The sequence below is a fragment of the Eurosta solidaginis genome, chromosome 5 (genome assembly GCF_040869045.1).
Source record: "Eurosta solidaginis isolate ZX-2024a chromosome 5, ASM4086904v1, whole genome shotgun sequence".
Classification (NCBI taxonomy): Eukaryota; Metazoa; Arthropoda; class Insecta; order Diptera; family Tephritidae; genus Eurosta; species Eurosta solidaginis.
In genome coordinates, this window is record NC_090323.1 from 195,616,503 (window position 1) to 195,640,750 (window position 24,248).

The window sequence follows — 24,248 nt, forward strand, 5'->3', positions numbered from 1 at the left end:
ATCGGGGGAATTTCGGGAATTTTTCGGGATCATTTGGGGTCCCTTCCGGCATCATTTCTGGATCGTTTTCGGGATCCGTCCGAGATCCCGTCGGGTTTATTTTTTTACTTTTTCGGGAAAATGTCAGGGAATTTCGAGACTGTTCTTGGATCATTTGGGGATCCTTCAGGGATAATTTCTGGATGGTTTTCGGGATCCCGTCGGGGTAATTTCGGGACTTTTTCACGACTATTTCGGGGTCTGTTGCCCTTAAAGATCATTTCTGGGTGGTTTTCGGGATCCGTCCGGGATCCCGTCAGGGTTATTTCGCGCCTTTTCGGGACTATTTCGGGATCATTTTGGGACCCTTCCGGGATAATTTCTCTATGATTTTCGGGATCTGTTCGGGATCCCTTCGTAGTTTTTTCGCGAATTTATCTGGGATAAATTGCGTACCCTTTAGAGATCAATTCTGGATGGTTTTCGGTATCGGTCTGGGATCCCCTCAAGGTCATTTCGGGACTTTTTCGGGACTATTTCGGAATCATTTTGGGACCCCTCCGGCATAATTTCTGGATGATTTTCGGGATCTGTCCGGGATCCCGACGGAGTTTTTTCGGGACTTTTTTCGGACTATTTCTGGATTATTTGCGGACGTTTCAGAGCTCAGTTCTGGATGATTTTCGGGATCTGTCCGGGATCCCGTCGGAGTTATTTCGGGGTAATTTTGGGACCCTTCCAGGATAATTTCTTCATGATTTTCGGGATGGGTCTGAGTTTTTCGTGACTTTCGGGACTATTTCGGGATCATTTGCGGAACCTTCAGAGATCAATTCTGGATGGTTTGTGGACTTTTCCGGGATCATTTGGGGATCCCTCCAGAGTCATTTCTGGATGGTTTTCGGGATCCCGTCAGGGTAATTTCGGGCCTTTTTCGTGACTACTATTTCGGAATCATTTTGGGACTCCTCCGGGATAATTTCTGGGCGATTTTCGGGATTTGTCCGGGATCCCGTCAGAGTTTTTTCGGGACTTTTTCGGACTATATCGGGATCATTTGCGGACCGTTCAGGAATCAAATCTGGATGGTTTTCGGGATCCGTCCGGGATCCCGTCAGGGTCATTTCGGGACTTTTCGGGATTATTTTGGGACCCTTCCGGCATCATTTCTGGATAGTTTTCGAGATTTGTCCAGGATCCCGTCGGCATCATTTCGTGACTATTTGGTGTCATTTAGGGACACTTCCGGGATCATTTTAGGTCTCTTCGAAACCGGTAATTCAGCACACATGGCCGTGGATTTACGGCAAATTATTCGTAATTAAAATTCGGTATGTTTTATCTTTAATATATCACAGCTTTTTCGTTCTATTTTTAAATGAATCCTGTAACGAACTATTACAACTATAATTAAAATTTTTGTAATATTTTAACCAACTAAATACCCGAAAAAGCAACACTGCTTTCATTTAAAAACTTCTTTTTGGTTTTAGCTAATTGTAGTTTCACTCTTTTGTTCTATGAGTAGTAATTCTTTCACCCCTGTCATATCAATTAATTTAACTTAGAAACAAAATGTATTTTTTTTAATTCGAAAAAAGCGTATTGTACTATTCATGTAAGCGTGCCCGTCAGCTCAGTTAGTTCTTTTTTTTTACTGTATTAAAAAATAAAATACATTGACAGAAAAAATTTTTAAACAGACAACTTGATAAGCAGGCTAACGTGAATAGCACATATATTTTATTTTCTCCTTGCGGACGGGGCCGCGGGTAAAGGCTAGTATTTAATATTTCTTCTGGACGCGTGTTTGTTACTGGACTTCTCCTAAACGACTGGACCGATTTTAGTAAAAAAAAGATGTGTGTGTTCAAGGGGGTTTGAGGATGCTTCAAATTGCCGACCTATTCTACATAAAACAGTTTAAAGTGCGATTTGCTTGATATTTGGTATAGGGGTACCTCCTTTCTTTTCGCAAAGTTGACTAGGATCTGATCTATTGTAATAAATCGTATTTATAGTGCGAACCCTGAGAGTGTTCCTGTGAAGTTTCTTTCTGGGAAGTGAACCAGGGACCGTTCTATTCGATCAAATTCAATTCACTGTTCGATTTGCCTGAACTTTGGGCTGTAGGTAGAATTTTTCCTAAATAAATACTAACCATCTTTTTTTCGGGAATTGACCTAGGGCCGGCCTATTCCAACAAATTTGCCTGAAATTTGGTGTATAGGTAGGCTTCTTTTTGTCATAAGCCACTAATAAATAACTGAATTATTCAGTCATTACTCGAATATGCTACGGCAGTGGACGTAATTTAAAAATATGTAATAACATTCAATTAATTAGCGAATTTATGCTTCACTTAATGTGAGAAAACAAATGTTTATTTATTAAATTTTTCAAGTATAGACTGAACTTTATTGTCCTTGTTGACAATCTTTTTCCAGTCCCTTTATTGTTCTATTGAAATTAATCTTTTGCGTGCAATTAAAAACTAGTTTTGAATGATTACAAAGAAGTATAACTTCTCACTCAATTTCAATTTCTATATTCCTATAGATGCCGGCTTAAGCCCATTAAATTTAATGAATATGTTAAAGATGAACAGACGTTTAAACCGGTGGCAAATTAACGTCCCATTAACACTTAATACAAGATCTTGGTTATGTCAACCCCCTTAGTTTCGAGCAGATTTGTTGATCAAAATTTAGTGCACTGGCCCCAACTATGGTTTTGTGGCGGGAGAATACAATAGAATTAATTAGCAGTGAGAAACAGATAGAACTAACTAATTCAGTATACCCCTTGTACTTTTCTCTTCTCTATGTATTCATTAAAAATACAGTTATTGTACACATATCACATAATTGCTCTCAAATTGATATACCAACTCAATTGTGCAAATACTGTGATGGAAAAAAGAATAGGGACAATTTACTCCCAAATACTAAAATACTAAATCAATTACATCAGCAGGTGTTATTTTTTGTTTCTTTTTTGTTTTTTTGTTTTAGGTGTACCACATATGCAGGTCGATAATTTTTGCTACGTTCCAATGAAGCGTGATCCAGATACGGATAGAAATTTAAGAAGCAAATCAACCACAAATTGATCCATATAGTTCACATTGTTGTTGCATTATTTGCATGTTAAATCTCTACCTGTATCTGGATCACGTTTCATTGGAACACGAGGTGTATTTGATTTTGAACACTCTGTGCGGGTATAAACGCAGTCATATATTTGTTTTTGCAACTCACAGGGAATTTTAAGGTATTACATTTTTTGCTTTTTTTTTTTGGTTTTTCATAAACTAAAGTTAAATTTGTGAAATTATCACAGGTGAGTACAATTTAATTCGCAGGTAAGTATCTTTTTTAAACAGGTGGTGGTCCCTGGTGGTGGACCCGTCTCAAGTCTTCACACTTTAATTTTCGCAGAATGGAGAATTTTTACTCTAGGCAAACCTGATAGGTGACCAAACAGAATCACTTCTTAAGGTAAAACCCAACAACTGGAACGACTTTGGGAATCACTAAAAGATACCTATTGTATTCCTTTCCCCATTCCACAAGGTATCTACAGGTTCTATCTTTGTTCGTGCCTGTTTTTTCAGTGCGAGTTTAAACTTTAATTAAAGTTGATTAGTATTTAACCTTGCCATTTTGTTCGATAACATGCAATTTTGCTGCTTATCTCAGCTTAAGCGGCCGAAGTGGCAAAGTTAAACTCTAGTCAACTTTAACTGGAGTTTAAACTCGTACTGAAAAACCGGGCATAAGAAGATTTAAGTTATCTTATATGTATATATATTTCGTCTGTGCCTGTGTTTGTCACTGAAGTCCTCCTAAATGGCTTGATCGATTTTAATAAAATGTTGTGGGTGTGTTCAAGGTGGTTTGAGAATTCTGTATATTGTAACGAATTTGCTTGCAAATCCTCTTAATTGCATTTTTGCTAAGTTCGTATCACTAAACTGTTGAATAAATAACTCCAATATTGAATAATGGAAAAATGGTCTTTATTAAAGTACTTCACAATAACACTTATACTTTGCAATTAGCTGGCTTAATAACCAAACTGATAGCTTAAATGAAACTGACTTTCAAAATAATACTGGTATTGCTCGCTAGATATCGTCTTAATCGAAACTGCTTGACAACTCAATTCAAACTGAATTCCAGCGCCTCTACACTTGCCGCCTTTTATACTCTTTGATTTCAACCTTCGCATCTTCTAGGCGCTTCCAGAATCTACTAGTCCAGCAGCTCTCAAACTTCTCAGCTGTAACTACAATTGCACAATTTTATTGTTTTTCTCATTGCATACTTATAGGAGTATCTCAGACATATGCATGTGTTTGTGCATTGACTCTCCGCTGCTCGTATACGTACATGGTACATATGTGTAGACGCAATTATTGTTTCGTTTATGTAGATACATAATGATTGATCTATGGATGTGAATTCACGTCACTGCTTAGCATCGGCTTAGAGACGATAGTATCGCTCAGTGCTGCTAACATTCGTTACAATATTCATAATTCCTGACTCCGCTGTGAGTTAGTCAAAAAATTTGAAGAATAACCTCATCTGGGTCCGGTGCCATTTACATTTTCCTTTAAAACTGTCACGCGCTTGAAAATACTTAAGCTGACGTAGTAGGCTGCAAAGAACTCGTAGGAGGACCATCGGTCAGCTATGCTCTGCTTTATATATATGGGCCTTGAGTTAGCTTTGAAAACGTACTCTCTTGTAGGAAAGCAAAATCCTTCTGGTCAGAAGTAGATAGAATGGATAACCTTCCAATGTGAGATCGTGCGGTACATCTTAATATGCTGTAAAAAGCTTCTGAGGTGGAAACATCATGCTTGACTGTCCAGCTTTTGCCAAACCTTAGCAAAAGCATTTGTGTCTCGGCTATCTTGGAACTTCGCAGAACTTATCCTGGTTTGCGATAGGTTTTATTTGTAACTATATAGATTATCTAAGTAGCTATAGCTTCCGTAATCCTTATCTTATGTGGTAATACAGCGGACCTTATTTCATGTTATCCGACTGAGCTTCCCCTGATGAGGTAGCTACCACTCAATCAAACTCAACCTAAAGTCTCCGAAATATTTTGGCGTAGTCTTGAAAATGAAAGTTTTATAATTCCGATGGAAGAAGGACCAGACTTTTTTGTATGAATTGTGAGGTACCTATTCTATTCTATATATCACTACTTAAGTATTTGCATCTAACTTATTCTCGTACTCATTTGTGCTCAAAATATCCGTTCTTCATCAAATCAAAAGCCTGAGAAATCATTCAATCATGCATCCACAAAACAACAACAACAAAAGTTTACTATTGCAAGAAAGTTAAACAAAAAATTCCTCCTAATTGCACAATATTTGTTTTTTATATCTTTGTTGTTGTACTCACAGATTCCGCCACAAAAACAAAAAAAAATCGAATTTACATAGAAATTCAAGCGATGCGTCAACAAGTGGTCGATGGCGGTGGACTGGCTGCTACTGCTGGTGTTGGCACCTTAAGCTCCTGGCGGGAGGCAAGTTGAACGCAGTGCACCCAAGCAAGGCCGACGTAAAAAAGTTCAGGATTTATGTATTTGAGCAAACGTTAGAAGCATTTACCGATTCATCGTGCGTTCTTAACTATGTTATGTTATGCTATGTTACTTTATGTTACTTAATTTATTTCTTACTAAACTCTTTCATTACATTTTTTGAAGTTTTGCACAATTGTGCCACATTTTCGAATACATTTTATTTAATACAAACTTTTCCTTTTTCAACAACAAAGATTTATGTATACAATTTCTTTTTTTATTGTTTCTAATTTTTTATAAAATTTTATTTAGTTTTAGTAGGTACACATTTGTTTATGTTTTTTTAATAATTTAATATTGGTAACATTTAAAAAATATTTTTTAAACTTGTTTTTAATATTTCTTTTTTTTTTCTTCCATACTTTCAGAAATCAAAGCAAAGAAAAACAGCAGGTAAGAAATAATACATTCAACTTATCTTTCATAATTTTATATAGAAGGGGCTTTCCATGCCAAGGCATTCCAGCGATGATTTTGCTTCAAAGATTTCCAAAAATGCTTTTATTTATTTATGTATATGAAACGGTTGGGCATTGGACTGGGTCTACATACGAATTAAAAAAGTTGCAAAAGATCGCCCCTAAAATTTGAAGAAAACACTTTATCCTTGCAAATTGAGCCAAAGTAATTTTTTTTTGGTTTTTTTTTTAGAAATGGTTATTTGACATGCAATTTTTAGAATAGAGACGTCATTATGTCTTAGAAAACTCTTTAATTCCTTCTAATGTCTTCAGTAGAATGTTTCTACGTTTCCAGGAACTGGAGTAAGAAGATCGAGATAATAAGGGAACGGAGGAGCGAGAGGAAGAATTATAAGTATAGAGCGAGTGATAAAGAGGAATATTCGAAGTGGAAGAAATGGAAAAGTAGGGGAGAAAAAATATAGTAAGCTATAAAAAATTTTTACAGACGTTTGAAAAAAACCCGAAATTTTGAATTATTCAGTGGGCACAACCGGTGGGACTTATTCGTGCACCGGGGTGTATCAATAATATTGACCTAACTCTAGTTTTCAAGCCTAGTAGACTAAGAATGCTTCTGGCGTTGCTGTGCATACGTCTCGAAACTTTTGCAAACCTTATTTGAGTTAATTTCTTCCTTATTCATTCATTCTCTCACACTTTTGTAAAGGCGAAAGAGAGTCGGGATTCCTTCGAATTGGTTATTTGAATATCCGAGTGAAGAATACAACGGAAGCGTTCAGCAACTCCTTGGGAATGGGTAATGAGCATACACTCTCTCTCGCGGCAATGGCAAACCGTCATCACCAGCGATCTCACCGACATCATCTACAAGGTCGTCGTCATCTTCGACAAAGTGGTAGGACTATGCGGAATCCGATGATGATGAAGACGAAACCAACAGGGTTTGGGACGTCGCACCATCACAAAGGTAGCAACAGTAGTAATAGTAAATTATTGGGTCGCGTGCCAGTGTTCCTGGTAATATGAATAATTTAACGCATCAATTCGAAAAATTTCACAAATCCTTTGGCTCGACAGATAACATAATGCCACACCTAAAATTATCGATACGCTTATAAAGAGACAACAAAAAACTGTAACGACACCAACAACAGCACGTTCCTCGGTGACATCGTCCATCGCCACAGATTCACCACGTAGTTCAATTCTAGTACGAATTTTATTGCGGGCATGTGGTTTCGATTCGAGTTGGTCTATGAGTGGTCGTACATCGATGAGCAATGGTAATTTACAATCTTCGCAACCCCAATATTGAAGTATACATGCAAAGGTTCATACATCTTGATATGTGAATAATGCACTAAGTGGCTCAATTAACTATAATGATGGAGGATTTTAGCATCTATTCCACTCCTGTTCTGTGTATATGTGTGTAATATGAACTAATTATACTATGTACTACTTAGATTTATATATATGTATATATATTGCTATGTAAAACACAAGTTCGTCAAATATTGATATAAGTACCTATTTTTATACACATTTGCCTTGAATTTTTTAGCGAAATCAGCAATATTTAATATTTTCTAATCAAGTTTTAGTGAAGTCTCCTACATGTAGTATATATCAATGTAGCATCACCCATATTAAATAAGAAGTATCAGTTTTATTTAATAGTTAAGACTTTATTTTAAAAAATCAAAAAATTTTGTTGGCTATAAAAATATAGATAATAGCTTTCTCAGAAAAGTTTTTTTAGTGGATGGTAAACTTTTTTACCAAAATTTCTTAGTCATATATGGTATGATAATATAAACTAATGACTGAAAATATCTGATTCTGCATAAATTCTTCTCATATTCAAAAAAGTTGGACGGAATATTAATGTGTAAGGCCCTTACATAGCAAAGTACATATAAAATACGCTTAAAAAATATTGGGATGGTGTTTATAATAACAATTTTTAAAAGATGTGCTTCTTTTATGACAGGGCTACATATAGTCCACTGAGTGGCTACCGTTATACTAAAGAAATAGTTTTATTCATAGATATGATGTTTTGAACTGGCAGCAAAGACTTGGTAATAAATCAGTCAGCAGTCTTATGTAATTATTGCCCCTATAACGGTTTACAACTCAACTAAGCTGGGTTGTAATTAAAATAACTCAACTCCTATTTGGTATTAGAAGTTATTTCAGTTGAAGTTGAATTGATGTTGCCAAACTTAAAAGTGATGATTTGACAGATAACTGAACAGCTGATCAATTTGTGGCGGAAATTTTAGCATTTTCAAAAGTGTTCTTTTTTATTAATACCAAAATGAATATTAGCTTAGATTTACAAATTTGATAAAGACGAAAATGTTGGTGACCAAGTTTTTGTGTCACGAATACGCAGAAAATTCTCGTGATCATTCCAATCCATTGGAATTACCAAGCACCAAGTAAGAAAACGATACATATGATGAACTTCTAATAAAATTATTTTGCAGATTTGTAAGTTATTTTCCGTTAAGTAATGAAGCATTTTGCTCCTTATTCGACGAAATGAAGGTCCATTTTCGCAAACACGTTCGAGGGACGGCTATACCCCTATTTTAAAATTATGCACTACACTCCACTCTTTGGAAAAACATTTTCAATGGTCCTGGGTTCAAAATACGTCTTTTGACACCCATCCCGATATTTTTGGACGAGTTTTAGCAGTTGTGAGCTAAAGTAAAGAATTATCAAATTTTAGCTGGTTCAAAAAATATGTACGAAAAACCGAAAAATGACCCCGGAGGTGGGATCCATAGTATTTTTACGCAGAACACCTTTCTGCATTGGCGGCCTTTGGCCGCGCTTATAAAAAATTTCCCTGGGTGGGTTCAACACAGGTTTGGAGACCAAAACTATATCCGCCCAAAACACTTATGTTCACAATATTTTTGTGGGTACAACAACGTTACAACAACCACATGAAAATCGCCAACTTCAACTGCAAATATCTCCGGACAGAGATAAAATTTTTTTGGTAAAAGTCTAGTTGAGGGGTCGACTGCTAATAAGCGTAAAAAAATATCGAGAGAGGTATCAAAATACGCGTATTGACCTCGACAACAATCAAAGGTGGAAAAGAAAAATTGTATCTCTGTCCGGAGATATTTGCAGTTGAAGTTGGCGATTTTCATGTGGTTGTTGTAATGTTGTTGTGCCCACAAAAAAAAAAAATTAAGTAATAATATGTTTGTTTGTTTATTGGTGTGTTCAGTTAATACTTATATTTAAGAATTCATGAGTTTAACACCGGCTTACAATAAATGAATTTCAATTATTATGTTTTCTAAGATAAACTGAAAAGATAGAAACATTTACTGGCATATTTCGATGGACCCATTTCGAAAACCGCCAACGTAATCATCATCAGGCAATTTTGTAATGTTATCAAAGGTTTCACCGTGATTCGAACCGTGAATCACATGGTGAGACTGCAGTAGCCTTTAACCACTAGGCTATCCTGCTGGTTTTTGTTTTCATGCTTATTTCAGTTTTTCTCATTTCTACACTAACAACACAATTGAGACATTTTGTCTCTATATTAATTTGTGTGCCATGTAGATTTGCGTTTGCAAAGTTCTTCGTCGTTGCGAATGAGAAGCTTTGTGAACTCGGGCTCAGTTTTACATATTTATGTTTGTTTGTTTATTGGTGTGGTCAGTTAATACTTATATTTAAGAATTCATGAGCAACTGCAGTTTCACCGTGTGATTCACGGTTATAATCTCGGTGAAACCTTTGATAACATTACAAAATTGCCTGATGATGATTACGTTGGCGGTTTTCGAAATGGTTCCATCGCAATATGCCAGTAAATTTTTCTTTCTTTTCAGTTTCTCTTAGAAAACATAATAATTGAAATTAAGTTATTATAAGCCGGTGTTAAGCTCATGAATTCTTAAATTAAATAATAATAATTACACAATACAGGGAGTTGATTAAACAAATAAGGAAGTCTAAGTTCGGGTGAAACCGAACATTACATACCCAGCTGTACACTTGAAATGCTGTTGCTGTTTGTTTTGTGTGCTTAATAGTGTTACAAGAATGCGCAATAATACATATGGGGTATTCCATCCCATTTCGAACAATTTTGAACCCGACCCCTTTAGAATTGGCTGAAAGTTTTTCTTCTTTTTCTAGCTTACGAAAGACGTTTTTCAGAATTTTTTCTAATTTTTTCATCCAACTCAAAAAAAGTTATGAATTTAAAAAAAAACACCGGTTTTGTTTTCAAAATGCTATTACTTTTTCAAAAATTGACCGTTTGGGATCTCTTTTTTTTTAAATTTGTTTTTAAATGTACTTTTCGGAAAAAATACAAAAAAAATTGTAACGTTTTTTTTAAATTTTCAGTTTTTCGATATTTTTCGAATTTCGCCATTTTTTTTTTCTCATAAAAAACTTCAATTAATTCTGCAATCATCCACACTAATCCCGGAGTGGGCCAATTTTTTTTAATATTTTTTTTTATTTAATTGAAAAAAAATTTTTGTTTATCAATTTTATTTATATATGTATGGCGGCCACCGTGGTGTGATGGTAGCGTGCTCCGCCTATCACACCGTATGCCCTGGGTTCAACTCCCGGGCAAAGCAACATCAAAATTTTAGAAATAAGATTTTTCAATTAGAAGAAAATTTTTCTAAGCGGGGTCGCCCCTCGGCTCCGATTGTATTTCTGCCATGAAAAGCTCTCAGTGAAAACTCATCTGTCTTGCAGATGCCGTTCGGAGTCGGCATAAAACATGTAGGTCCCGTCCGGCCAATTTGTAGGGAAAAATCAAGAGGAGCACGACGCAAATTGGAAGAGAAGCTCGGCCTTAGATCTCTTCGGAGGTTATCGCGCCTTACATTTATTTATTTTATTTTCTATTTTATTTATATAACAAGAAAATGTAAGAAAATGATATTTAAGTATTCTTTTCTTTATATAGTATGGTAATATACGATTAAAATGACTCGCTTTCGCTGTCCAGCAACTACATTAGGCCGGTATACACATACATTCGTATTCAATACTTATCTACGTTTATTAAAATATATATATATATATTATATAAATAAAATTGATTAAAAAAAAAAATTTATTTTTGAAAATTTTTTTTCAATTAAATAAAAAAAAATATAAAAAAAAATCGGCCCACTCCCACTTTTTTGAGTTGAATGAAACAATTTTAAAAAATTCTGAAAAACGTCTTTCGTAAGCTAGAAAAAGAAGAAAAACTTTCAGCCAATTCTATAGGGGTCGGGTTCAAAATTGGTGGAAATGGGATGGAATACCCCATATACATATGGTTCTATTCTGAACTAATTTTCGTTTAAATGAAGCAAAGAGGATACAGAGGCTAACACCGATGACCTTGAGCAGGTAACAATGCAGTTTTCCTTCAGATATGGGGATTTTCCTTATGATATAAAGCTCTTTTTTGCAAAGATATAGCTTATTTTATTCGTCCGCGACCCTTTTAAAAATCTTTTATGTAAAAGTGGGCGCGGTCTTTAACCGATTTCGTTAATTTTTCTTCAAAGCATTCCCTATAGTAAAGATAACCTGTCTGCCGAATTTTGTTATGATAGGTTGAACGATTTTTGATTTATGATTGATAATATTTGTAAAATTAATTTCATCCCAAGTGGGCGGTGCCACGCCCATTTAAAATTTTTTTTCGAATTTTTATCAAGAGTCTCAGTATCAGTCCACACGTCAAATTTCAACATTCTAGGTGTATTATTTATTAAGTAATCAGGGTTTTTGTGTTTTCCAAAATGTTATATATTTAGTAAAACTCAATATATTAGATTTATTAATGTTTATTGAGTAACGATTGTACTAATAAATTAAGATGAAATACAAGTTTTCGCTTTTTAGCACGCGTGCCGGTAATTCAATGGCCGAATCGAATAAGAAAAATTTACAAAAACAATGCAGAGAGTAATTAGCGAACAATGTAATGGCAAAATGTAAAAATAAGTGTAGGTAAACCCTAATGAAATTATTGCAGTAGTAAGTGTTGTAGAATGCACACATTTTTTTGTGTTTTTTTAATAATTTAATATTCCTAACCTATAAAAAATATTTTTTAAACTTGTTTTTAATATTTCGTTTTTTTCTTCCATACTTTCAGAAATCAACTTATCTTTCATAATTTTATGTAGTGCCAAGGCACTCCAGCGACGAATTGCATCAAAGATTTCGGTGAAGTTCGGATATTCGAAAAACGTTTTATTTATTTATGTATATGAAACGGTTGGGCATTGGACTGGGTCCGCAAGCGAATTAAAAAAGTAGCAAAAGATCGCCCCTAAATTGGAAGAAACCACTTTATCCTTGCTAATTGCGCCAATATTTTTTTTTGTTTTTTTTATGGATGGTTATTTGACATGCGATTTTTATAATAGAGACGGCCTTCTAACGTCTTCGGTAGAATGTTTCTATGTTTCCACTTATTGTCATGTTTATGGTTTGATAAGCCTAGAAGACAATTAAAAAGTGGATGCAATACCAAAAAAAGGGGATGATCTTCCAAAAATCTCTTCGGAGGTTATCTCGCTTATATACTTCTTTCTCTGCATAAATGCTTGGGTGCAGATGAATGAGTTATTAAAAAACTTCGTCTTTAAGCGGATAGTTGTGTGACCTTCGCCCACATAAACATTTAAAGAACTGATATTTGTCTCTTAGCTGCCATTTTGAAAACGCCCTATCTCAGTCAGAAATTGTCAGGTGAGATAGTGGGTTCACAATGAAAAACTGACAGAGGCTGTGTTCTTCAATAAAATTCTGCGAAAGGGTGCTGCGTCGATATCTAAAATATTTTTCTGAAATTAAGGTACCTACATTACAATATTAAAAAACTCGTATTCAGGGCTCGAGAGGAAGAGGGAGGAGGGAATATGAAGTAGAAGGGATTTAATAAGGAGAGCGGGATAATGAGCAACGGATTAACGGAGGAGCGAAAGGAAGGATCATAAGTATAGAACGAGTGATAAAGAGGATTATTCGAAGTGGGAGAAATGGAAAGTAGGGGAGAACAAATATAGTAAGCTATAAAAACTTTTTCCAGAAGTTTAAAAAAAGACCGAAATGTTGAATTATTCAGTGGGCACAACCGGTGGGACTTATTCGTGTATCAGGGTGTATCAATAATATTGACTTAACTCTAGTTTTCAAGCCTCGAGTAGGAACGTTTATCAACTGCTTCTGGCGTTGCTGTGCATACGTCTCGAAACTTTTGCAAACCTTATTTGAGTTAATTTCTTACTTATTCATTCATGCTCTCACTCTTTCGTAAAGGCGAAAAAGATTCGGGATTCCTTCGGATTGGTTCTTTGAATGTCCGAGTGAAGAGTACAATGGAAGTGTTCAGCAACTTCTTGGGAGTGGACAATGGGCATACACTTTCTCATGCGGCAATGGTAAATCGTCATCACCAGCGATCTCACTGACACCATCTACAAGGTCATCGTCATCTTCCACAAAGGGCTACGACTATGCGGAATCCGATGATGATGAAGACGACACCATCAGGGTTTGGAACGTCGCACCATCACAAAAGTAGCAACAGTAGTAATAGTAAAATATTGGGTCGCGTGCCAGTGTTCCTGGTGAATAATTTAACGCATCAATTTTTGGCAGATAAATGAACAGCTGATCAATTTGTGGCGGAAATTTTAGCATTTTCAAAAGGGTTTTTTTTTTATTAATACCAAAATGGATATTAGCTTAGATTTACATATTTTATAACGATGAGTTTGTTGGTGACAAACTTGCTGTGTCACGAATACGGAAAAAATTGGCGTGATCATTCCAATCCCTTGGAACTACCAAGCACCAAGTAAGAAAACGCGACAAATGATGAGCTTCTAATAAAGTTATTTTGCAGATTTGTAAGTTATTTTCGGTTAAGTAATGAAGACTTTTCCTCCTTATTCAACGAAATGAAGGACCATTTCCGCAAATACTTTAGAGGGATTGCTATTTTAAAATTATGCACTTCACCCTGACTCTCTGGAAAGATGAAAAATTTTCAATGATCCTGGGTCCAAAACGCGTCTTTTGACACCCCTCCCGATATTTTTGGACGAGTTTTAGCAGTTGTGAACTAAAGTAAAGAATTACCAAATTTTGGCTCGTTCAAAAAATATTTACGAAAAACTGAAAAATGACCCCGGAGGTGAGATCCATAGTATTTTTATGCAGAACAACTTCCTGCATTGGCGGCCTTTGGCCGCGCTCATGGTGGGTTCAACACACTGGGTGGGTTCAACACCGGTTTGGAGACCAAAACTATATCCGCTCAAAACACTTATATTCACAATTCTTTTGTAGGTAGAACAACATTACAACAACCACATGAAAATCGCCAACTTCAACTGCAAATATCTCCGGACAGATATAAAATTTTTCTGGTAAAAGTCTAGTTGAGGAGTCGACTGCTAATACGCGTAAAAAATATCGGGAGAAGTGTCAAAAGACGCATATTGATCTCGACAACAATAATCCGAAGGCGGAAAAGAAAAATTGTATCTCTGTCCGGAGATATTTGCAATTCAAGTTGGCGATTTTCATGTGGTTGTTGTAATGTTGTTGTACCCACAAAAAAAAAAATAAAACAAAATAATAATAATTACACAATACAAGGAGTTGATTAAACAAGTGAGGAAGTCTAAGTTCGGGTGAAACCGAACATTACATACTCAGCTGTACACTTGAAATGCTGTTGTTGTTTGTTTTGTGTGCTTAATAGTGTTACAAGGCTGCGTATTAATACATACTGGTATCGCCTGTGGTCGAAATTCGACCAACTCTTATTTTTTTCAACTCAGTCTATGCATCCAGTGTTGGGGGTAGTGAAATAATGCGTTAATAGTTAAGCAGTGAGCGGAAATATAGCAAACTGGTCTAACTTACTTAAATTTTTCATTAAGACATTGTAATTTTTATTGTATTTTCTTAAATTTTCTACAAAATTTTCAAATGTAATTATAACCTTTTGGTATGGAGCTCCTTAAACAAAAATATAAAAAATATGTAAAATTAAAAGAAATTGACATAGAATTAAGGTGAAATTACTTGACATTAAATAGAAAAATAGGTTTTTCCACACCACCCGGGAGGTCCCCGTTGGGGCGCTACCGAAGTTAGTTTTGTGTGCTCGGTTCCCCAGTAGGCCTATATCTCCCATATACATATATCGTCCATTTACTTCAATAGTGTCATAATTCAAAAACACGAACTTTTAGTTAAAAACGAAGAAAAGTGCTTAAGGAATTTAGCATATTTCACGCCACCCGTTAGGTATGCAATTGGCGCTGTACCGAGTTTAATTTTGTATAAATACATATGTAGTATGTACATAAGTGTGACACAAAACGAAAATTTCGAATAGAATAGAGGATACCTTCATAAAAAATAAAAATATAAAAAAATTATGTAATGAGAAAGAAGGCAGAGTTTACTAAACAAATTTAAATGAAAGAAAAAAAATAAAGTACTTAAAGTGCGAAAAAATTAAGGGATGTGAATAAACAGTTCCATATAAAAACGCAATAAGTGCACTTCGACCTTTTTCCGGGTTTTAATGTTATCATTGTGGAAATATGAAGATTCTAATATTCGGATATTTAATGTTGGGATTCCCATTGAGATCTATGTACGTAATGAATTTGTATTAAATTTGTAAACATTCATATTCATGAAATGGAGATGAATATATATGACCATATCTACCATAAAATATCGTCTGTGAACGATATAATACTAAGATATAGCAAAGCAGAATAAATTAGAAAAAAAAGAAAAAGAAACAAAAACATTGAAATTATTCACGCAAACATATTTACTAAAATAAAATTGATTTCATAATTTTAAGCGACATAAAGAAATTAGGATTATGGGATCTAAGCATCCGATTAATGGGCATATAATCAAACAAAGTTAGCCTAATAATAAATACTAGTATCGCCTGTGGTCGAAATTCGACCAACTCTTATTTTTTTCAACTCAGTCTATGAATCCAGTGTTGGGGGTAGTGAAATAATGCGTTAATAGTTAAGCAGTGAGCGGAAATATAGCAAACTGGTCTAACTTACTTAAATTTTTCATTAAGACATTGTAATTTTTATTGTATTTTCTTAAATTTTCTACAAAATTTTCAAATGTAATTATAACCTTTTGGTATGGAGCTCCTTAAACAATTTAGTTATTTTTTTCAACTCAGTCTATGCATCCAGTGTTGGGGGTAGTGAAATAATGCGTTAATAGTTAAGCAGTGAGCGGAAATATAGCAAACTGGTCTAACTTACTTAAATTTTTCATTAAGACATTGTAATTTTTATTGTATTTTCTTAAATTTTCTACAAAATTTTCAAATGTAATTATAACCTTTTGGTATGGATCTCCTTAAACAAAAATATAAAAAATATGTAAAATCAAAAGAAATTGACATAGAATTAAGGTGAAATTACTTGACATTAAATTGAAAAATAGGTTTTTCCACACCACCCGGGAGGTCCCCGTTGGGGCGCTACCGAAGTTAGTTTTGTGTGTTCGGTTCCCCAGTAGGCTTATATCTCCCATATACATATATCGCCCATTTACTTCAATAGTGTCATAATTCAAAAACACGAACTTTTAGTTAAAACCGAAGAAAAGTGCTTAAGGAATTTAGCCTATTTCACGCCACCCGTTAGGTATGCAATTGGCGCTTTACCGAGTTTAATTTTGTATAAATACATATGTAGTATGTACATAAGTGTGACACAAAACGAAAATTTCGAATAGAATAGAGGATACCTTCATAAAAAATAAAAATATAAAAAAATTATGTAATGAGAAAGAAGGCAGAGTTTACTAAACAAATTTAAATGAAAGAAAAAAAATAAAGTACTTAAAGTGCGAAAAAATTAAGGGATGTGAATAAACAGTTCCATATAAAAACGCAATAAGTGCACTTGGACCTTTTTCCGGGTTTTAATGTTATCATTGTGGAAATATGAAGATTCTAATATTCGGATATTTAATGTTGGGATTCCCATTGAGATCTATGTACGTAATGAACTTGTATTAAATTTGTAAACATTCATATTCATGAAATGGAGATGAATATATATGACCATATCTACCATAAAATATCGTCTGTGAACGATATAATACTAAGATATAGCAAAGCAGAATAAATTAGAAAAAAAAAGAAACAAAAACATTGAAATTATTCACGCAAACATATTTACTAAAATAAAATTGATTTCTTAATTTTAAGCGACATAAAGAAATTTGGTTTATGGGATCTAAGCATCCGATTAATGGGCATATAATCAAACAAAGTTAGCCTAATAATAAATACTAGTATCGCCTGTGGTCGAAATTCGACCAACTCTTATTTTTTTTAACTCAGTCTATGAATCCAGTGTTGGGGGTAGTGAAATAATGCGTTAATAGTTAAGCAGTGAGCGGAAATATAGCAAACTGGTCTAACTTACTTAAATTTTTCATTAAGACATTGTAATTTTTATTGTATTTTCTTAAATTTTCTACAAAATTTTCAAATGTAATTATAACCTTTTGGTATGGAGCTCCTTAAACAAAAATATAAAAAATATGTAAAATCAAAAGAAATTGACATAGAATTAAGGTGAAATTACTTGACATTAAATTGAAAAATAGGGTTTTCCACACCACCCGGGAGGTCACCGTTGGGGCGCTACCGAAGTTAGTTTTGTGTGCTCGGTTCCCCAGTAGGCCTATATCTCCCATATACATATATCGCCCATTTGCTTCAATAGTGTCATAATTCAAAAACACGAACTTTTAGTTAAAAACGAAGAAAAGTGCTTAAGGAATTTAGCCTATTTCACGCCACCCATTAGGTATGCAATTGGCGCTTTACCGAGTTTAATTTTGTATAAATACATATGTAGTATGTACATAAGTGTGACACAAAACGAAAATTTCGAATAGAATAGAGGATACCTTCATAAAAAATAAAAATATAAAAAAATTATGTAATGAGAAAGAAGGCAGAGTTTACTAAACAAATTTAAATGAAAGAAAAAAAATAAAGTACTTAAAGTGCGAAAAAATTAAGGGTGAATAAACAGTTCCATATAAAAACGCAATATATGCACTTGGACCTTTTTCCGGGTTTTAATGTTATCATTGTGGAAATATGAAGATTCTAATATTCGGATATTTAATGTTGGGATTCCCATTGAGATCTATGTACGTAATTAATTTGTATTAAATTTGTAAACATTCATATTCATGAAATGGAGATGAATATATATGACCATATCTACCATAAAATATTGTCTGTGAACGATATAATACTAAGATATAGCAAATCAGAATAAATTAGAAAAAAAAGAAAAAAAAACAAAAACATTGAAATTATTCACGCAAACATATTTACTAAAATAAAATTGATTTCATAATTTTAAGCGACATAAAGAAAGTAGGATTATGGGATCTAAGCATCCGATTAATGGGCATATAATCAAACAAAGTTAGCCTAATAATAAATACTAGTATCGCCTGTGGTCGAAATTCGACCAACTCTTATTTTTTTCAACTCAGTCTATGAATCCAGTGTTGGGGGTAGTGAGATAATGCGTTAATAGTTAAGCAGTGAGCGGAAATATAGCAAATTGGTCTAACTTACTTAAATTTTTCATTAAGACATTGTAATTTTTATTGTATTTTCTTAAATTTTCTACAAAATTTTCAAATGTAATTATAACCTTTTGGTATGGAGCTCCTTAAACAAAAATATAAAAAATATGTAAAATCAAAAGAAATTGACATAGAATTAAGGTGAAATTACTTGACATTAAATTGAAAAATAGGGTTTTCCACACCACCCGGGAGGTCACCGTTGGGGCGCTACCGAAGTTAGTTTTGTGTGCTCGGTTCCCCAGTAGGCCTATATCTCCCATATACATATATCGCCCATTTACTACAATAGTGTCATAATTCAAAAACACGAACTTTTAGTTAAAAACGAAGAAAAGTGCTTAAGAAATTTAGCCTATTTCACGCCACCCGTTAGGTATGCAATTGGCGCTTTACCGAGTTTAATTTTGTATAAATACATATGTAGTATGTACATAAGTGTGACACAAAACGAAAATTTCGAATAGAATAGAGGATACCTTCATAAAAAAAAAAAATATAAAAAAATTATGTAATGAGAAAGAAGGCAGAGTTTACTAAACAAATTTAAATGAAAGAAAAAAATAAAGTATATAAAGTGCGAAAAAATTAAGGGATGTGAATAAACAGTTCCATATAAAAACCCAATGAGTGCACTTGGGCCTTTTTCCGGGTTTTAATGTTATCATTGTGGAAATATGAAGATTCTAATATTCGGATATTTAATGTTGAGATTCCCATTGAGATCTATGTACGTAATTAATTTGTATTAAATTTGTAAACATAAATATTCATGAAATGGAGATGAATATATATGACCATATCTACCATAAAATATCGTCTGTGAACGATATAATACTAAGATATAGCAAAGCAGAATAAATTAGAAAAAAAAGAAAAAGAAACAAAAACATTGAAATTAATCACGCAAACATATTTAATAAAATAAAATTGATTTCATAATTTTAAGCGACATAAACAAATTAGGATTATGGGATCTAAGCATCCGATTAATGGGCATATAATCAAACAAAGTTAGCCTAATAATAAATATAGTGGGTAATATACTGCACATGCAATATTTCGACCTAAAATCGAAAACGTTTTTGGGTCGTTTTTTTTTCGTTTAATATACAACGTGAAATTTTCCGATTCAATCAAGTTGCATTTAAATAATAATAAACTAAGTTGAAATAAAAGATAATATAAATAAATTTGCATAAAAGACAATATACAAATTTTAATGTAATATCTTTGTAGCAAATTTATTTATTTTTTGTTCACTATAAGACGTGCTATATCTAAAATGAGCATAAAATCTGGAAATGCAAAAAACATTTGGGTCAAATTTGCAATTAATTGTTATAAATAAATAAATTTAGTGAGTTTGAACAAAAGTTGACTCATTATTTCTAATTTCATTTTTTTTTAAACCACCTAAAATGAAAAACAAAGAATCTGTTAAATAAAAACCTATGCTTTTACGTGTAAGTAAAATTTGTCCAAAAAAATAGACCGGTTAAGTTATTACTTCTCTTTAAAGTTTTTTTGTGCGCTAACAATTATTTTAGAACAAATTTTTAAAGATTTTGGTACAAACCAATATACATAGGTAATTGGAAACAATGGGAAACAATATTTTATTTCAACAGAAAATGAGCGAAGCAGTAGTTCTCTCACCGTTTGGCGTGTACAAATATATACATATGTAGAGATGAAACATTTGAGCAACGGAACAATTGAGAATTTGGAGCTATGTACTCAGGGGGGTTTGTGAACATAATGCGTCCTACAGATGGAAATTTCGATAGTTGCACAGATTTTCGAATTAAAAAAAACCTTTTAATTATAAACAAATAGAGTAATATTTTTTAACAAAGATAGGCCTATGCACTGTGGCTGATAAATACGAATCGATTCATATAACTTTTATATGATTTTACGTATGCTAAGTATGCGAAACAGCCTGTCAATTGATTGCATGGAAATTTTGTTAGCGTATTAATATATAGATAGTGGGTAATATACGGCCTATGCAATATTTCGACCTACAATCGAAAACGTTTTTGGGTCGTTTTTTTTCGTTTAATATACAACGTGAAATTTTCCGATTCAATCAAGTTGCATTTAAATAATAATAAACTAAGTTGAAATAAAAGATAATATAAATAAATTTGCATAAAAGACAATATACAAATTTTAATGTAATATCTTTGTAGCAAATTTATTTATTTTTTGTTCACTATAAGACGTGCTATATCTAAAATGAGCATAATATCTGGAAATACAAAAAACATTTGGGTCAAATTTGCAATTAAGTGTTATAAATAAATAAATTTAGTGAGTTTTAACAAAAGTTGACTCATTATTTCTGATTTAATTTTTTTTAAAGCACCTAAAATGAAAAATAAAGGATCTGTTAAATAAAGACCTATGCTTTAACGTGTAAGTAAAATTTGTCCAAAAAAATAGGCCGGTTAAGTTATTACTTCCCTTTAAAGTTTTTTTGTGCGCTAATAATTATTTTAGAACAATTTTTAAGGATTTTGGTAACGTGAAATTTTCCGATTCAATCAAGTTGCATTTAAATAATAATAAACTAAGTTGAAATAAAAGATAATATAATAAAATAAAATAAGAAATATCAAAATAAATTAGCATAAAAGACAATATACAAATTTTAATGTAATATCTTTGTAGCAAATTTAATATACAACGTGATAAAAGATAATATAATAAAATAATATAAGAAATATCAAAATAATTTAGCATAAAAGACAATATACAAATTTTAGTGTAATATCTTTGTAGCAAATTTATTTATTTTTTGTTCACTATATGACGTGCTATATCTAAAATGAGCATAAAATCTGGAAATGCAAAAACATTTGGGTCAAATTTGCAATTAATTGTTATAAATAAATAAATTTAGTGAGTTTGAACAAAAGTTGACTCATTATTTCTGATTTATTTTTTTTTAAAGCACCTAAAATAAAAAACAAAGAATCTGTTAAATAAAGACCTATGCTTTTACGTGTAAGTAAAATTTGCCCAAAAAAAAAGGCCGGTTAAGTTATTACTTCTCTTTAAAATTTTTTTGTGCGCTAACAATTATTTTAGAACAATTTTTTAAAGATTTTGTTACAAACCAATATAGGTAATTGGAAACAATGGGAAACAATATTTTATTTCAACAGAAAATGAGCGAAGCAGTAGTTCTCTCACCGTTTGGCGTGTACAAATATATACATATGTAGAGATGAAACATTTGAGCAACGGAACAATTGAGAATTTGGAGCTATATACTCAGGGGGGTTTGTGAACATAATGCGTCCTACAGATGGCAATTTCGATAGTTGCACAGATTTTCGAATTTTCAAACAACTTTTTCTATTAATTATAAACAAATAGAGTAATATTTGTTAACAAAGATAGGCCTATGCACTGCGGCTGATCAATACGAATCGATTCATATAACTTTTATATGATTTTACGTATGCTAAGATGCGAAACAGTCTGTCAGTTGATTGTATGGAAATTTTGTTAGCGTATTAATATATAGATAGTGGGTAATATACTGCCTATGCAATATTTCGACCTAAAATCGAAAACGTTTTTGGGTCGTTTTTTTCGTTTAATATACAGCGTGAAATTTTCCGATTCAATCAAGTTGCATTTAAATAATAATAAAATAAGTTGAAATAAAAGATAATATAATAAAATAAAATAAGAAATATCAAAATAAATTAGCATAAAAGACAATATACAAAGTTTAATGTAATATCTTTGTAGCAAATTTATTTATTTTTTGTTCACTATAAGACGTGCTATATCTAAAGTGATCATAAAATCTGGAAATGCAAAAAACATTTGGGTCAAATTTGCAATTAATTGTTATAAATAAACAAATTTAGCGAGTTTGAACAAAAGTTGACTCATTATTTCTGATTTCATTTTTTTTAAAACACCTAAAATGAAAAATAAATGATCTGTTAAATAAAGACCTATGCTTTTACGTGTAAGTAAAATTTGTCCAAAAAAATAGGTCGGTTAAGTTATTACTTCTCTTTAAAGTTTTTTTGTGCGCTAATAATTATTTTAGAACAATTTTTTAAGGATTGTGGTAACGTGAAATTTTCCGATTCTATCAAGTTGCATTTAAATAATAATAAACTAAGTTGAAATAAAAGATAATATAATAAAATAAAATAAGAAATATCAAAATAAATTAGCATAAAAGACAATATACAAATTTTAATGTAATATCTTTGTAGCAAATTTAATATACAACGTGATAAAAGATAACATAATAAAATAAAATAAGAAATATCAAAATAAATTAACATAAAAGACAATATACAAATTTTAGTGTAATATCTTTGTAGCAAATTTATTTATTTTTTGTTCACTATAAGACGTGCTATATCTAAAATGAGCATAAAATCTGGAAATGCAAAAACATTTGGGTCAAATTTGCAATTAATTGTTATAAATAAATAAATTTAGTGAGTTTGAACAAAAGTTGACTCATTATTTCTGATTTATTTTTTTTTTAAAGCATTTAAATTGAAAAACGAAGAATCTGTTAAATAAAGACCTATGCTTTTACGTGTAAGTAAAATTTTTCCAAAAAAATAGGCCGGTTAAGTTATCACTTCTCTTTAAAGTTTTTTTGTGCGCTAACAATTATTTTAGAACAGTTTTTTAAAGATTTTGGTACAAACCAATATAGGTAATTGGAAACAATGGGAAACAATATTTTATTTCAACAGAAAATGAGCGAAGCAATAGTTCTCTCACCGTTTGGCGTGTAGAAATATACACATACATATGTAGAGATGAAACATTTGAGCAACGGAACAATTGAGAATTTGGAGCTATGTACTCAGGGGGGTTTGTGAACATAATGCGCCCTACAGATGGCAATTTCGATAGTTGCACAGATTTTCGAATTAACAAAAAACTTTTTCTATTAATTATAAACAAATAGAGTAATATTTGTTAACAAAGATAGGCCTATGCACTGCGGCTGATCAATACGAATCGATTCATATAACTTTTATATGATTTTACGTATGCTAAGATGCGAAACAGTCTGTCAGTTGATTGTATGGAAATTTTGTTAGCGTATTAATATATAGATAGTGGGTAATATACTGCCTATGCAATATTTCGACCTAAAATCGAAAACGTTTTTGGGTCGTTTTTTTCGTTTAATATACAACGTGAAATTTTCCGATTCAATCAAGTTGCACTTAAGTAATAATAAACTAAGTTGAAATAAAAGATAATATAATAAAATAAAATAAGAAATATCAAAATAAATTAGCATAAAAGACAATATACAAATTTTAATGTAATATCTTTGTAGCAAATTTAATATACAACGTGATAAAAGATAATATAATAAAATAAAATAAGAAATATCAAAATAAATTAGCATAAAAGACAATATAAAAATTTTAATGTAATATCTTTGTATTCACTATAAGACGTGCTATATCTAAAATGAGCATAAAATCTGGAAATGCAAAAAAT

The 24,248-nt window shown here is 32.4% G+C and overlaps 1 pseudogene; it reads left to right on the plus strand.

The window, feature by feature from the left end:
- Positions 1-5,294: 5,294 nt before the first annotated feature.
- Positions 5,295-7,332, plus strand: LOC137254362 (uncharacterized; annotated as a pseudogene).
- Positions 7,333-24,248: the final 16,916 nt, after the last annotated feature.